We start from the raw sequence: 12,853 nt of genomic DNA, 5'->3' as shown, positions 1-12,853 counted from the left end.
CTTGGCATCATATCAGTGCCCGAGGCCTGAAGAAGTCTCTCTGAGCACGCTCCTTGTAACTTTTCTATTCTGCAGCTCCCCCAGCATCCGGCACAGGAGGCACATATCTGTAATAATTATATTTTTAAAAATCGGACTTTGGAGGACAAGGCAAGGAGATCTGCCTTAGTCAGCTGAAGTAGGGGAAGGGAGGAGAGGAAGAAGGGATTGGGAGAAAATAACATGATTCACAGCCATGACTGCGGTCCTCTGGGAAAGATCACTTGATGACTCTAGCTCACTGCTAAGCACACAAGGCTCAGAAGATTAAACTTTAAGGAAAAGAGTTCACCATAAATGCATCACTGGATTTTAAGTAGTCTAAGTAGATCACAGATGCCAGTTGGTACAGCCCTCACCCAATACTTGATTCTGGTTTTATTTATTTATTTTTTCTTTTGGCATATAGTTGATTTACAATGTTGTGTTAGTCTCAGGTGTACAGCAAAGTGAACCAGTTAGTTATACATATACATATATCCACTCTTTTTTAGATTCTTCTCCCACATAGGCCATTACAGAGTATTGAATAGGGTTCCCTGTGCTCTACAGTAGGTCCTTATTAGTTATCTATTTTATATATAGTTGTGTGTATATGTCAATCCCAATCTCCCAATTTACCCCTTCCCCACTTTCCCCCTGGTAACCATAAGTTTGTTTTCTCCATCTGCAACTCTATTTCTGTTTTGTAGGTAAGTTCATTTGTACCCTTTTTTTAGATTCCACTATTTGATTCTTAACTGCCCATTCTTAACTACTTGATGCCACCGCTGCCACATTCCCATCAGGTGGTTATCCTGCCTCTGTTTGAATGCCCCTGGCAACAGGGAGCTCACTACCTCCATGGGAGCAATTGTCTCGTAAAACTGTCTACAGAGTTAGCTGTGTGTAGACTTTGTTGAGTCAAAGTCTGGCTCCTGCAAGGGACAACCCCAAGCCCAGCTCTGTCCCCTGGAACCACACAGAGAAAATCCAATCCATCTCCCGGCTGCTAGCCCTTTAGATATTTGAAGGCAGCTAGTCACTTCTCCCAGTGGTGCCCCGGGCTTGTCGCTGCCTGCTTTGTCATTGAGTGCAAGATTCTTCCCCAGCCCTTTGGCCTTCCGGACCTTGCCTCTCTCGAACCCTGGGCCTGCCAATACCAGTGAGGACTGACCACAGAGCAGAGCGGGACTACCTGCTCCCTTGCCCAGACACTCGAGATAAGCTTTTATTTAGCTGCTGAGTCACTTGGCTGATTCATATAGAATTCATCATCATTTTGGCAGAGGCTGCTGTTTAATCATTTTTCTCCCATCATGGACTTAGGCGGTCGGGTTTGGGGTTTTGGGCTTGATTTTTTTCTTGGAGTGGGGGACCATCGGGGAGGGGGCTGGGGGAAAATAAAGAGCTCTACATTTATCTGTTCATCTCTTAATGCTTTGCCCACCCTCTCTCCCTTGCTCTGCGATGTCTTTGTTATGCACCCCACCTCTGCCACAGCGGTCCAGCTCTGCACCACCGACAGGGCGGCAGCTTAACCCCTGCTGATAGAAGTGGAACAGGTTGGAAATGGACAACAGCAGTAAGTACCCTGTAATTAAGAATCACTCTCCAGGCTCTAATTATTATTCGGGTGTATTCAGTCAATCATGGGCTCACAAAAAATCATGGATAATAAAATCAGATGAGATAAAATTAGCCCACAGCTGATGCGGAGGCATCCTGACTGCTTTTTCAGGGCCTACCTAAAGTCCAGAAACATTCACTCCATCAGATGTGTTTCCCTTATCTTCCCAAATAAGATCTCTTTGGGAAAAGATCTGGGGCTAGTCTCTCCTGAGTTGCTTATCATGGACCTATAAGTAGACAAATATTACTTAAACTATCTTCACTGTTCATCATGCTATTGACCAAAATCCAAGGATGCTCAAGTCTCTTACAAAAATGGCATAGTGATTGCATATAATCTACCTACATCCATATACTTCTTGCTTATACATATTATAAGCAATCATCTCTAGATTGCTTATAATATGTATACACTGTAATGATGTGTAAATACTTGTAAGTACAATGTAAATGCTATGTAAATAGTTATCAGAATCTCAGTAAATTCAAGCTTTGCTCTTTGAAACTTTCTGGAATTTTTTTTGTTTTATATTTTCAATCCATGGTTGGTTGAATTCACGGATTTGGAATCTGCAGATACAGAGGGCCAACTGCATCTCACTCCAGCGCTGGTCAACACTAACCTTTAGCTCCAATTCTTAGACTAATGGGCGTTTTTTAAAATTGGCCCCCGGATCTGCCTCAGGTCAAATCTACTTTTTCCACAACCACCTGGAATCCAACGGATAATTATTTTAGATCAGTGATTCTCAATGGAACTGTACAATATAATTACCTGGGAACTTTAAAAATTAACCATGCCTGAATCCCACCTCCAGAAGTCATGATTGAAGTGATCTGGGTGCAGCCTGAGATTGCAACAGGATTTCCTAAACCCTCCAAGTCATTTTAATGCACAGCCAACGTTGAGGACCACTGCTTTCCAGTTTATGAATTCCTAGCTTACACTTTGCCCCATCTGATCCCTACTGCATCTCTATGTCATTGCTAGAGTGTGTGGTATTAGTCTCACTTTATAGAAGAGAAAACTGGAGGTCAAAGGAATCTCAGTTAGCACTGAGTTGAAATCTGCTTCCTTGCGTCTTTTCTCTGTCCTCTGCAAGACGGCCCTCTAAGTATTTGAAAACAAATATTCTATCTCAAATGTACTTCCTTTTCATAGAGTGAGGTCACCAGACCCTCGCTCTGCTTGTCCCTGCCCCTAGGGTGTTCCTAGGGGAACGATGTCCCTGCCATCGTCTCTCTAGCGTGGCTTTAGGAACAAACGGAAGACACCAGCTTTGGTTGGCCAGCTGAGGGGGCAGCAAGCAAGACTATCACTACACGTGATTTGATATGAAGTTCCCGGAACCCCCAAGGCCCTCTCCGCTAACTTTTACATTATGTTTTAACAAACTGTGCTCCTCATATTGGTTTACACTGGCCCCCCGGGGCAGGCTATGGTATGCCGGCTGTACACAAAGACACAGAAGCAAGTGGCTCTAGTTTTACTCAAAGACTTAGAGAGAAAAGTTAATATTTAGTGAGTAATCAGTCTTCCTTCTCTCTCTCTCTTTCTTTCTCCCTGTCTTTTTTCAGTTCCCCTCTAAATCTCGTGCTTCTAAAGCAATGGATGTCTATTTACATTTGTATTTAGAATGTGTGTGTATGCATAATATATATGCATAATATATACTACATATATAAATGTGTAAGGGATTTTTCTTTTTTCTTTTCTCTTTAAAATAAAATCAGATTATATATGCTGCTTTGCAACATGCTCTTTTCCACTTAATAAAATATTATGGCTAGCCCTCCAAGTTAAATGCTTAGATAGATCTTTTCAGTAACTACTGTACATATTTTATTCAGCCATTCTCCTATGCCAACTTTTTCTGTCACTATAAGCTGTGCCACAATAAACAGACTTCTGCATATATCCTAATATGTTGGTGCCTTTATTGGCATAAGAGATTCTCAAATTGGGACTGTAGGGTAAAAGAGAATGTGTCGTCTTAATGTTAATACATACTGGCTGATGATTTTCCCAAAAAGTAGCTGCTACTCCCACTGTCTCTGAGAAAACCCATTTCCTATGTAACCATAAGGCTGGATATTGTCCTTTTGAATTTTTGCCACTCCAGTGGGAGAAAATGACATTTTGCTCCCTTAATCTCTTTGCCTGTTTATGGTTTTCAACTATTCATTTTAAAATAAAGTTTCTGTTTCCGTGACTTGCATATTCATATTGTTTGCTCATTCTATTGGGTTATCCGTCGTTTTTTCAAATCCAAGTATAGTTGATCTACAATGCATCCTTTTTTTTTCTACCAGTGTATAGGAGCTCTTTAAATAAATGAAGTAATCCTATGTGTGTTGCAAATGTTTTTACCAAGCTGTCGTGTGTCTTTTACCTTTGATTATGGAAGGTCTTAAAATTTTTTATGTAGTGAAATTTATCTTTTCCTTTATAGTTTCTAGGTCTCCTATCTTGTTTAAGAATGTCTTCCTCTCACTAAAATATAGACCGTTAAAAATACTATATCACTATGCTATATGCCTGAAGCTAATATGGTATTGTAAATCAACTATACTTCAATACAAACAAATTAAAATTAAAAAATTATTAGGTAGATGTCTATTATGTAATACATGCCCAAATACTGCATAGTGTAGATTGGGTATAGTTAGGTATAGATAGATAGATAGATGTCACATAGCTGGAGAGACAGATAGTTCGATGTAGAGTTAGAGATAGATAGATAATAGAAATGATAGATACAATAGATGATAGATGATACATAAACAGAAGATAGATAGATGATAGAGTTAGAGATGAATAGGTATGGATAGTTGATAGATATAATAGATGATAGATAGAATAAATAGTAGATGATAGATAGATGATAAACAGAAATAGATAGATAGATAGATGATAGATAGATAGGGCCTTATCCTCGGAAAAGCAAAAATATAACAGCAATGGAAATATTAAAAGCTATAGAATAATATTAGGGAGTGATACTTTCATTAGCATTCTTTCAAAAGACACTTTAAAATTTTTTTAAAGTTTTTTTGATGTGGAGAATTTTTAAACTCTTTATTGAATTTGTTACAATATTGCTTCTGTTTTATGTTTTGGGTTTTTTTTTTTTACTGCAAGGCATGTGGGATCTTAGCTCCCTGACCAAGGATCGAACCTGCACCCCCTGCAATGGAAGGTGAAGTCTTAACCACTGGACAGCCAGGGAAGTCCCTAAAAATTTTAACCTAGACTGAAGTGCATCTAATACATCACAAAAGACAGACGTGAGAGCAAGTGTAAGGCCCTGCAAATTCCTAATACAACTCCTGGGTTGTCAAAGAAAAATTAAATTATGAATACACTCAGCACAAAAGTGAGATTAATTGTAGTTTATAGCCCATTAAGTAATCAGTATTTATTTGGGAAAAGATCCCAGGGGCTGTCAGCTTTCGTATGGCTGTAAAAAGAGAGCGATACTGGGTAACACTGAGAAAAAGAACAGTAAAAGAAATAAGGTGAAAATAAAATATAGACAGTTATTCTAATTTTCTTCTAGCTTTCTACTGTGTTAATTTTTATATTCAGATTTTTAAATTCAAATGAAACGTGTGTGAGGGGAGTGTATGCGTGTGTGTGATGTGTTTGTGGAGGAGGGAGGTGAGGCAGGGATCTAACTTGTTTTTCTTCCAGATGTATACCCAATTATGTCAACACGATTTAGCAAATAAACCACCCTATTCATACTCAGTTGAAATGCCAGTCTGTCATCTACAAAGTTTCCCAAATACACTTGGATCTGTTTTAGGACTTTCTAGTTTATTCCTCTGATTTATTTCTTTGTTCATGTGTAATATATTGTTTTTATCACATGACTTTAAAACAATATTTAATGTTGAGAAGGTAATCTCCCTCACTCTTCCTTTACAAATTTTCTTGGCTGTTCTTGGACATTAATTCTTTTCTATAAATGTTAATTTAATTCTGCCCAGTTGAAAAAAAATGATATTGTAATTATAATTTCACTAAAAGTACATAATAGTTTTGGAAGAATTCACATTTTTATATTCTTTCTTCCTATTTAGAAGCATAACATATTCTAGAAGTCATTTAAACTATTATTTTTATTTCTAAATGAATTTTTTAATCAAAGTCTTGTATGTATATAATTAAAAAATATCAAATAGTACAAAAGTACTAATGCAGAGTCCTCTGCCACGTTCCTCACCATTTCTCCAGCCTGCCACCAACCCACTCCCAATCCAGGAAAACCATTATTTTTATATTAAAACAAACATTGTTTCATCGTGCTATGGCATGCAACTTTTATATCATTTTTTAAATAAAAGGAAAGATTTCAAAGATATTTTTGCTACTTCTATCATTATGGCAGTGGAAAAGTTTGAAAAATCCTGACTAAGCATATTGTACTGAAATTGATCAGATGATAGTTCAAACGTTTCCCCTCTTTCATTCAGCTTTGTGCTCCCATTCTCTAAGACATAGCCCAGCATGCAGTATGTATTTAATAAAGACTTGTTAAATTACCTGAATTAATTTTTCAATTAGTGCCATCTAAGATTCCATTTATTTTTTAGCAGTCCACCCTAGTTTTGCTTTTTTTTAATGTCATTTTATTATTTTTTAAAATTTTATTTATTTTTGGCTGTGTTGGGTCTTCGTTGCTGCATGCGGGCTTTCTCTAGTTGTGGCGAGCGGGGGGTACTCTTCGTTGTGGTGCACAGGCTTCTCATCGTGGTGGCTTCTCTTATTGCGGAGCACGGGCTCTAGGCATGCAGGCTTCAGTAGTTGTGGCATGCGAGCTCAGTAGTTGTGGCTCGCGGGCTCTAGAGCACAGGCTCAGTAGTTGTGGTGCATGGGCTTAGTTGCTCTGTGGCATGTGGGATCTTCCCGGACCAGGGATCGAACCCATGTCCCCTGCATTGGCAGGAGGATTCTTAACCACTGAACCACCAGGGAAGTCCTCACCCTGTTTTTGATTTGTATCAAAACTGTAACATCCATGAGGATAGGGAACATATCCCTGATACTAGCACGGTCCTTGGCTGTGTATTCAAAATATATGTTTAAGAAATAAATGAAAACCATGCATGGCCAAATATCACCTAGATTTTTTCATTTATTTATTTCTTTATTTTGGCCGCACTGTGCAGCTCGTGGGATCTTAGTTCTCCAACCAAGGATTGAACGCTGGGCCACAGCAGTGAAACCGCCGAGTCCTAACCACTGGACCGCCAGGGAATTCCCATCACCTAGATATTTTTCTCTGAATTACTAAGCTTCATTCATTGCTAGTGCAACTGAGGGTGAATCTAAATGTAGGGTTTCAATTTATTTCTCTTGAATTTTCTTTCATACGTGCACTTGTAGGCATCTGTCAAGATTGTTCTAAATTTTGTTCTTCCAGTTTTGAATGAGAAACAAAGAAATAATCTTCTAGGTCTGTATCCAGAGTATAGCTGGAAATGTCCATTAGGACCCTTTTTACCCCAAAAACCCAACCTCTTGGGGTTTCCCTGTTGACGCAGTGGTTAGGAATCCGCCTGCCAATGCAGCAGACACGGGTTTGAGCCCTGGTCCGGAAAGATGCCACATGCCACGGAGCAACAAAGCCCGTGCGCCACAACTACTGAACCTGTGCTCTAGAGCCCACGAGCCACAACTACTGAAGCCCGCGCACCTAGAGCCCGTGCTCTGCATCAAGAGAAGCCACCGCAGTGAGAAGCCCACGCGCCTCAACGAAGAGTAGCCCACACTCGTCACAACTAGAGGAAGCCCGCACGCAGCAACATAGACCTAACTCAGCCAAAATAAATTAATTAATTTAAAAATAAATAAATAGATAGATAAAAGCCGATGAATGTTAAAAAAAAAAAAAAAAAAGCCCAACCTCTGCTATAAAGAAATTCTTATGGACCAAATTTGGAGAATATCTTCCTCAAAAGCAGTCATGCCCCTGCAGCTCTGATCTTCCCATTTTAGTGTGTAAGGTTCCTGGCCAGCTGGAGACAGGGATTTTTCCAGTCCTATTTGCAGTAGTCTAAATTGTGGATTCCTGCAGGGATCCCTTTCCACTGTCCAGTGGATGGTCCGGCTAAAAGAGGCTACTCCTTCTTACAGACCATCAGGGATCCTTCTGTTTTCATCTACATCCAGCTCCAAGTGAAGTCAGCCACTTTCTTCCTGAACTTATAATTGATTCAGATGAATAATCTAAGTAGTCTGTCTTTGCTAAGACTTTATCATATTAATCTAGAAGATTTGTACAAGCTCTGAAGCATCCTTTGTAATTAAACTGCTGTTCTCAGAACTTCACCCTTACAGAATTCATAAAATAAGGTATTAATTTGATGATATGAAGCCCCCTTTAAGGATTTCTCAGGCTAGAAGAGTTCATATTATATGGCATCTCCCACCGGTAAAGAGTGGTATTGCAAGGCACCTCTTGGCCGCTGTATGCTCAAAAATGCCAGAATTGGGACTTCCCTGGTGGTACAGTGGTTAAGAATCTGCCTGCCAATGCGGGGGGCATGGGTTCGAGCCCTGGTCCGGGAAGATCCCACATGCTGTAGAGCAACAAAGCCTGTGCTCCGCAACTACTGAGACTGCGCTCTAGGGCCCATGAGCCACAACTACTGAGCCTGTGTGCTGCAAGTACTGAAGCCTTCGCGCCTAGAGCCCGTGCTCCACAACAAGAGAAGCCACCTCAATGAGAAGCCTGCACACTGCAACAAAGAGGAGCCCCTGCTCGCCACAGCTAGAGAAAGCCCGCACGCAGCAACGAAGACCCAACGCAGCCAAAAAATTTAAAAATAATTTTTAAAAAATGCCAGAATTGGTAAGTGTAAAGTGAGGCAAGAATCCCAAACACAGGATGAATCTTAGGGAAATTTCTGGGAGGAAGCAATAAAATATAGGAAACTTAAAAATCATGAAAGGATCACATAGTTCAGAGAATGGGGCAAAAAGAGGCCAACTTAATTTTTCTCTGGATAAGTCTTCAATTGAGAATGTTGATAGATCCACCCCCCAGGGAATTCTATTTCTTATTTTAAATTGAAGCCAATAGGAAAATGGGATTTAGATTTTCCTTTATGACCAACGTCGCTGGAGTACTGCTATGAATTACCCTGGACTGGCCCTCTCGTCCTTTCAAACATATTGTACTCCTGTGCAGTATTGGTGGTACCGTGGTGAGTATAGCAGCCTTCCAAAAAATATTTTACTCTTTAGCTTCCAAAGGATTCATGATTTGGGTGAAACCTTGGCATTCACAAGGCAGTAACACTGCACGGAGTTGGAATCCATGCTATTGAAGAAGAAAGGGCAAAAAACTTTGAAAGGTCTGGGTTGGGGAGAGGATTGTAAATGAACGGTAGGACTCACCAGTATCCGCGTTTCCTCCTTTCCTTGCCGTAAGCCAGCTAAGGGATATTTCCCAGCCCCCTTGCCTTTGGTTGGGGCCATGTGACTGAGTTCTAGCCAATGGAATGTGGCCCGTAGTGACTGTATGCCTCGTCAAGTCCTGTCCCATGATCATCTCAACCCACAACCCTCCAGTCTCTCTTCCCCTTCTACAGCAACCTCGGAGGCCGCTTACTGAAAGGTGGCAGCATCACAGGATGGAAGAAGCCTGCATCCCTAAGTCAACATTTGTAAGAGAACTCCCCGACCTGCAATGGATTGTGATACGAATGAGAAATAAACTATTACTGTACTGTCATTAAAATCTTGCAGTTATTTATTAGAGCCAGTGTCCCTTGCTCTCACTGCTATGGAAATCGCTATCTTAAAACGGGATGCCATTGTAATAAAAACATCAATATGTAGCATTAACTTAGCATTGGGTAGCCCGACGTGAGGAGCCTGGTACCAGAAGCTGAAAAGATGAAATTCTTTATTATGCAGTGGCAAAACATTGGGTAAACTGTGCCTATGTTATCTGGGATAGCAGACCACATGCTTACTAAGTAGGCATGTCCAGGGGGCACTGGTTAGAAAAGAAACAAAGTGATAGTGTATGTTCTCTGCTACTGGCTGTACTTGGCAAAGCAATACAAGGCAGAGATGAGCTCTGGAGAAGTGGATGGTTTGCAAAGAGAAATAAGAGGGAATGGGGAGAGTACAAAATTTGAGCCTGAAAGAGGAAAACATCGACTGCTTCTAGATCCCAAATGGCAGAAAATAAGATTGGAAAGCTTTCTAGCAGCAAAGACCCATTTAGACCTAGACTTGGTGAAAAGGTCAGATTAAGGATGACTTTCCCAGTCAAGTCTTGTAGCAGCAAGGTAGTAAACTGCCCTTTGAGAAACAGAGAGAGGCACAGGGGAGGGGAAACAAAGAAATAAAGCCAGTATGAGAACTATTTCTAGGAAAAAACTCTGGGTGTGGTCACTGGCCCACGACACTGACTCGAAGCAAATAGATGAGACTTTGCTAAAATTTTGAGGGACTTTCTTGGGAAACAAACAAAACCTCACATGCCTAGACCTTTACCTGTCATCTGGACAGTTGGAGATGAAAAACAACCTTGCTCCAGGAGGTAATGGGCTGTGAGAATTAAGCAGCTCTCAGGAAAGGCTCACCGCCTCCCACCCGCCGCATCCACTTCAGATGTGTCCCAGGAGGGTGGTAAGCAAGAAGAACCTTCTAGAGGGCATAGCCCAGAACATAATGGACAAGAGATTTCCTCCAGAGTTGAATGAGGGCCTAAGCAAAGAACTTCCCCCACCCCAGGATTAGGGGCCTTTAGAGCACCTGTGGGGTCTTGAAATTTCCACAGACCCGTAGCTACTCTGTGTCTTTCATTCTTCCCTTTTCTGAATGTGTGTTTTTATTGTGATTATCTGATCCAGGCTCTTCCATTTGGACTGGAGCCACTCCCAGACCTGAAGGAAAAGACACACTCACAGGGAGAGCCTGAACTTAGAGCTCAGTGGTGGGCATACTTTGAGTTGCCTTCCTGGGGAGGAATGAACATGTTTTATGTACAAGAGGAAAGGAGCAAACAGGTATTTGGTGACCACGAAGGTGGCCTGAACAGAGAATGCCCGTGCTCCCCGATCTGTGCTTCTCCCTCTATCCAGGGCACACAGCGAAGTCTATTTTCAAGCCCTCTCACTATGAGGGGCTCTGGCCAATGGAATATGGGTAGAAGTGCTGTATACTAGCCCAGCCCTTAAAATTCTCCTATGCCTGATCCTCCATTCTCTCTTCTGTTTTGCAGCAACCTTAAAGCCATTTGTTGAAGACAGTGGTAATACAAGATGGAAGGTCCCTGGGTCCCTGAGTCACCATCTGGAAGAGAACTGCCCAACCCACACTGGATTGTCATGTGAGAAATAAACTTTTGTCTTATTAAGAGAGTGCGTTGTTGCCACAGCAGTGAATTTTACTCACACCAACTAACTAATATAAGGGTAAGGAATGTCTACATTCAGAAAATATACCAAATAGGGAAGGCCATTAGTAAAAAAAGAAGTCAAAGAAGTTCAGAAGGAGAACCGGAAGTAAGTAGGATAAGATAAACTAGGGGAAAAGAGAGATTCAAGAAGGAGCTGCCAATGGTTTGTGATGGTTAATTTTATGTGTCAACTTGGCTAGGCTATGGTACCCAGATATTTGGTCAGTCATTATTCTAGATGCTTCTAGATGTGAAAATGTATTTTAGATGACATCATTTTAATTAGTAGACTTGAGTCAAGCAGAATACCCTCCATTGTGTGGTGGGCCTTCTCTAATCAGTTGAAGACCTCAAGGGGAAATAGTCTGACTTTTCCCATGAAAGGGGGAATTCTGCCAGCAGACTGCCTTTGGACTTGAGCTGCAACATTAACTCTTTCCTGGGTCTCCAGCCTGCTGGCTATTGGTTCTATTTCTCTGGAGATCCCTGACTAATACAGTGTTAAAGCTACAAAATGGTTGAAGAGGATACAGATTTTGAAAAGGCTATTATATTTGGCAACTAGGAGGAAGGGAGCAATTTCAGTGAGCATTGAGGGGGGAAGCCACATTCTAAGAAGGAAAAGTGGAAGCAAGGTCCTAATGCTGGAGAGGAGCATGGGTGGGGTGGGGGGGAGGGAAGGGATCAAGGGCATTGGTGGAGGAATTGAGTTTTAGGAGAAAGAGAGCTTTTGGGGGGTTTTTTGCCTGAAGTAGAAAATAGAAAGGAAAGTCTGGGGAGCTCCCTGGGAGACTTTGTTCTGAGTAAATCACAACAGTGCTCAAGAACCGAAGTGGAACAACCCAAGTGCCCATCAACAGACAACTGGCTTAAGAAGATGTCATATATATATGTCATATTATTCAGCCATAAAAAAGAATGAAGTACTGCCACGTGCGGCAACATGGATGAACCTAGAGAATAATATACTTAGTGAAGTAAATCAGACAGAGCAAGACAAATATTATATGATATCACTTACATGTGGAATCTAAAAAATAAGACAAATGAATCTATATACAAAACAGAAACAGACTCACAGACATAGAAAACAAACTTATGGTTACCAAAGGGGAAAGGGGGGCGGGATAAATTAGGAGTATGGGATTAACAGATACAAACTACTATACATAAAATAGGTAAGCAACCAGGATTTACTGTATAGCTCAGGGAACTATATCCAATCTCTTGTAATAACCTGTAATGGAAAATAATCTGAAATATATATATTAATACACACACACACATATATATATATATGTAACTGAATCACTTTGCTGTACACCTGAAACTAACACAATATTATAAATCAGCAATACTTCAATTTAAAAAAAGGACTGAGTTGGGACTTTGTACCTTCATTAATACATGAAGTTTCCACCACTAGTGATTCCATTTTTTTTCCTCTAAATGACCACTGCTCTTCAGCGATTTCCTTTGACTTTCAACATAAGTACGGCGTATGTGCCACAATCAACTGTCCCCACACCTTCCCCACCCAAACTCAAGTTAAAAACAATATTAAGCAACCTTCTGTATCCCACCCATCCCACCCTGCCTACCCTGTCTGGTGCTGTCCATGCCTCTGCACTCAAGGCCCAGTTGAGCCACATCCTAACAGTTCCATAATCTGGTCTCTCAGGGGGAGTCATCCCAGTTGACCCTGGATTCACCCCTCTGACTGTTGATAGAAATTGCCTGAAATTACAGCTGAAAACTCTCACCCAAAGGCTGGTGTA

Source organism: Balaenoptera borealis, assembly GCF_965194805.1.
Source record: "Balaenoptera borealis genome assembly, chromosome: 8".
In the NCBI taxonomy this organism is placed as follows: Eukaryota; Metazoa; Chordata; class Mammalia; order Artiodactyla; family Balaenopteridae; genus Balaenoptera; species Balaenoptera borealis.
Note: the sequence above shows the minus strand (reverse complement) of the source record.